The following is a 5,002-nucleotide window of genomic DNA, read 5'->3' as shown; positions in this document are numbered from 1 at the left end:
CTTCTCATAATTTATTACATGCCAATCCCGAATTAGTCGGGATCAACTAGATGAATCATTTGCATCTATATCTCTCTATTAGGACTCATCTCATTCTTCAAGAATCAATCCTAGCTATCATCGTTGGGTAAATAGAGAAACCAAATAAAACAGTTCCAGAGTGTAATCAAGAAAGAAAAGAGCTCAACTCTCATCAGTGAAAAATCATTTCTTGAATTCCTATACACAAAAGAAAGCATTTTGAAACCCTTAGACACTACCATGAGTTATGGGAAATTTCATGAGTGGAATTTTTAGCTCCATATCCCAAAGAAGCCACAACACTGAATAAGTATTCTATAACTACTATTAGAGTATCTATCACTATTAATGGTACTCCGGATGGTTTTCGGACTAATCAGACGTGTCTAAGGCAAGGTGATCCAGTCTTGCCATACCTTTTTATTCTTGATTCTCTTGTCATTGAAACGTCTAACATTCCTCTCCATCCAAATAGACCAGGAAATGCAGGAAGGAACAACAATTGTGTAGTGCTCATTGTCCCTTGGGCTGCTTAGTGCAAGTTTAATGCATCCTGGCATGATCCATTGGACACCAAAAATAGCACGAAACATTGTCCAGATATGTATACAGAAGGTGCAGTGAAGCAGTGGATGATTTACTGATTCATTGGCACTTTCACACAAAACGCATCTGGGATGACACATGCTCTTTCCCCTGTACCTATTTGGTTCTCCCTTTGGGTGCAAAATATAAAGGACCTGAGGTATGGAATGGAGTGGTGAAAAAGGTGGAGAAGAGGCTGGCAAACTGGAACAGGCAATATCTATCTATGGGAGGAAGGCTAACCCTGATCCATAGTGTACTGGACAACATACCTACTTACATCATGTCGCTCATCCCAATGCCATATGAGGTGAAAGAGCAGTTGGATGGTCTGAGAAGGGGATTCCTATGGAAAAGAAACAGTGAATAGCATAAATTTCACCTTGTGAAGTGGGATAAAGTCATATTGCCAAATGAACAGGGAGGTCTGGCTATTAGGGACCTTGACAAACACAACAATAGCCTACTTCTGAAGTGGTGGTGGAGGTATAACTAAGGAGACACACATCTATGGAAGGAAGTGGTGAATGCAAAATATGGTAAACTGGATGATTGGTGCACCAAACAGAATACAGCCCCTCATGGTGTCGGCCCTTGAAAACATATCAACAATCTCCAGGATGATTACTTCAAGGAAGTATCCTTTAAAGTTGGAAATATCTCCAAGGTCAGGTTTTGGAAAGACAAGTGGGTAATCAATCAACCCCTCAAAGACTCTCACCACAGGATACTCCTTTTAGCAACAAAACCAGACTCCTTTGTAGCTGATAGCAGGGAAGACAACACATGGTTTACAAGACTGGGAGTTGGAGGAACTCACTGATCTATACAAGTTACTGGTAGATTACTCAATGAATCCCCAACTTCCAGATAACGTAAGGTGGGGGCTCAAAGAGAGGCATCTTCACATTGAAAACATGCTACAATCACTTGAATGCAACAGATGGAATGATGACACCTTAGCCTGGAAGTTGGTCTGGAAAACAAAATCCCCCAAAACTTAAAGGTTTCCTTTAGACAGCCCTTCATAATGCCATCTTAACCCAGGACAACCTGAGAAAAAAGAGGCATTCCAGTGGTGAACAGGTGTTTTATGTGCCAAAAAACTTAGAGACTGTAAATCACTTGCTATTGCATTGCCCTGTGGAAGCTGAGCTTTGGACTATGTTTTTGGCAATTTTCGGAATTAGCTGGACAACCCCTCTCAACCTAAAACAAGCAGTTGAAAGTTGGAGTTCATGGAAAGTGAACAAGACCATCAAGAAGATCTGACAGATGATCCCAGCTTGTATTTTTTCGTGTTTATGAACAGAGAGAAACAAAAGATGTCATGAGGGGACTTCAACTCTTAATTTCTCTCTTAGATCTAAGTGTTTGTTGAATCTTTATAGATGGAGCAACCTTTCCCCTACAAATGATATCATCCCCTTCTATATTTTATCAGTTCCCTCTCAGTGGCTTAGCAGCCTTGAGCTTTTGCTTTCGGTTCTTAACTCCAAGCTCCTACTTGTTTTTTTTCAGTGTTTGGAGTTATAACCATTTGATTTGTAATCTTTCATGCATCTCCTTGATGCCTTTTCAATAGAACAACTTATTTCATCAAAAAAAAATGCCAAACTTGGTGGCCTTCCATATTTAAATTACGCTTACCATGTCACAATGTATTTAAGCTTATCTTCTTATGTTTGAAGCTTATCTTCAGTTTCTGGTGTGACCGTGGTGAGCCTATTCTTCTCACCCACATATAAACAAAGTTGACATCATAAAATAAAATGCCACAATCTAACTACAGACCTAGCTACTAGAATAGATAAGAGGAAGCACAAGATTTTGAACATCTGGGATTATATTCAACCAAAAGATACAAGATAAGATTTTAGATGCCTTTCAATCCAAAAATGAAAAAAAAGAAGCTAATATCTTATAGATAAATATTTTGAATTAAAAAAAACTAAACATTATATTTCCATCAATTTACTAAAACCCTAACCTCTAATACTAACAAAGTGAGTGACATAACAAGAAAGATTATGTCAATATTAACAGAAGAAATCTAGTAAGTGCAGCAACCACCCATTAGACATGTAGCAGTAAGAATGCTTGTTCTTCCATCTTTTAAGTTTTTAGTTTTTGTTGAAATTGTCCTTCTCTATCCTCCTTTCGTAGAAACCATCAGAAAATATAAGGCCAGAGGTTGTCTAAATGTCAGTCACATGAAGGAATCTTCCGTAATGGCCATTCTCTCCTGAAAATCATGGATCTCATTTCATTTTCTTTCAACAATCTTACATGTCAAGCCTGTTCCGGTCTATTAGAACATGCTTTATTTTCATTCTTCAGCAATCAAACCTAGCTAACATCCTTGGATAAATAGAGAAACAGTTCCAGAGTGTAATAAAGGAAAAGCAGAACTGGCTCTCAACAGTGAAAAATCATTTCTTGAATTCCTATACACAAAAGTGAGCATTTTTGTAGCGAAATCCCATATAAGCCATTAACCTGAACAAGCTTCTTCCTGAATCATAGGTACATGATTTTTAAACATCTATTGACCTGCTTTATGTTGTTTATCATGTCATTGAGACGTCTATCTTTCCTCTCCACACAAATAGACCAGAAAAGGCAGGAAGGAATAGAAGTTGTGTGGTGCTTGTTGCCCCTTGATGAGGACTGCTCGCACCAGCTGGTCAGTGCAAGTTCAATGCATCCAGGCATGACCCACTGGACACCAAAAATAGCAAGAAACATTGTCCAGATCAGTCTAGTGAAGCAGTGGATGATTTATAAATTCATCAATACTTTAACAAAAAGCATCTGCTGTATAAAACGATTCCTCTTTTTGCAAGTTGTCATGGGTTAAACAAGCCTAGTGAACCAGGTAGCTCTTGGAGCTACAATTGTCTTCCAAAATATTCTCAACAGTCAGTCATTTTGAATGCCTCCCAAGGAAATTAACTGCCTTGCTGAAACTTCCACCACAGTAAGTCAGCAACTTGATCATGGAGAGAGAGCCTCCAATTTCAGCAGCAATTCAATTATATCTTCAAAATCCCAATCGAATAGGCCCTTTGCAGGACCAAACTCGAGCAACGTTCCAATTGCCATCAGCTTCTGCAAGGAAATCGTATCACAACCATAGTGAAGCAGAATAAACCAAGCGAAAGAAATACTCACATTTTATTTTTCAATTGAAGCTGTTGTATCATGTCAAGGACGGAAGGATTCACATATCTTGTCTCTCACCAATTTTTTGAACAATTCAACAGCATCTTTGACCTTATTTTCAGCAAAGAATCCTCTTATTAGAGTGTTAAGGTGACAACATCAAATGAAACACCATTCTTCAAGAAAATGGGTAACACAGAAAATGCAAAATCAACACGATGCATCAGGGAATAACTGTTAATCACGCCATTCAAGATGAATTCATTAATTGGGATACCTAATTTCTGCATTTCTCTAAAATGAGAAACGACAGCAGAGTAATACTTCCTATTTATCATAGTGTTAAATAATTTAGAAAATTCAACAAGAGACGGAATAGGCTTCATTCTAACCATTTGATGGAAGAGAGTAACATTGCATTTCCGCACACAAATTCTCCTCATCATCGGAATATCTATATCTGTCAAACTGGTGTTTTGGTGTGCCCTAATTTTGTTCCGAGAAAAATGAGCTCACAAGAACCAAATAGTACACCCTTAGAACTAATATATTCTAAACTAAAGTTGAATCCTCTGATTTTGGTAAATCAGTGATTATTTATTATAATGAGAAGGGTTTAAAATGTAACATCCCATAAAAATGTTGTATACGATACTTCAATTCTCGCCTAAACATGATATAACCTCTATATTTTGGGCATAACATTTCATAGGAATATCCAAATTGGATGATTCAAATTTTTGAGTAACCACAAGATCATTACCTACAACTTTTGTGAAGACCATATTTTAAGTTTTGGAGGTTAAGTAGGTCAAATAAATTAATTTTTGTAAGATAGGATTCTGTGACGAAAAGGAGTGTTTATAGAAGAAAAAATCATATCTCACTGTAGGTTTATCCAAATTGATTGATTCTTGAACAATATGAAACTAGACTTCCATATCTACAATTCTTATGAGACACCAAATCCTAATAAGGAATTTATCTTATTCAAACACAGCTTTGAAAAAGAGTATTCTGTCAAGGATAACTCATTTCATCTACCATAGAAAGATCTAGATACATTTGACATCAATCATGACATAAATTATCCTCCATTTAACATCATCCATGACATCAATATATTCAATTAAATTTTTAGATTTTTTTATAATTATTTTATTTATTGTTAGATCCCTCTTTTCCACCTATAAATACCCACCTTATTTCCTCATTTTATTTATTAAGCTTT

The 5,002-nt window shown here is 36.7% G+C and overlaps 1 long non-coding RNA gene across 1 annotated transcript; it reads right to left on the bottom strand.

Moving 5' to 3' along the window:
* Positions 1-2,577: 2,577 nt before the first annotated feature.
* LOC129899697 (uncharacterized) lies at positions 2,578-4,305 on the bottom strand. The gene is made up of 3 exons (XR_008769572.1): positions 4,164-4,305; positions 3,781-3,882; positions 2,578-3,717 (listed from the first exon to the last, which is right to left on the bottom strand). It is a non-coding gene; the product is annotated as an uncharacterized LOC129899697 (long non-coding RNA).
* Between the last annotated feature and the right edge of the window lie 697 nt (positions 4,306-5,002).

Source organism: Solanum dulcamara, chromosome 8, assembly GCF_947179165.1.
Source record: "Solanum dulcamara chromosome 8, daSolDulc1.2, whole genome shotgun sequence".
Lineage (NCBI taxonomy): Eukaryota > Viridiplantae > Streptophyta > Magnoliopsida > Solanales > Solanaceae > Solanum > Solanum dulcamara.
This window is presented reverse-complemented; position numbering and strand designations above follow the sequence as displayed.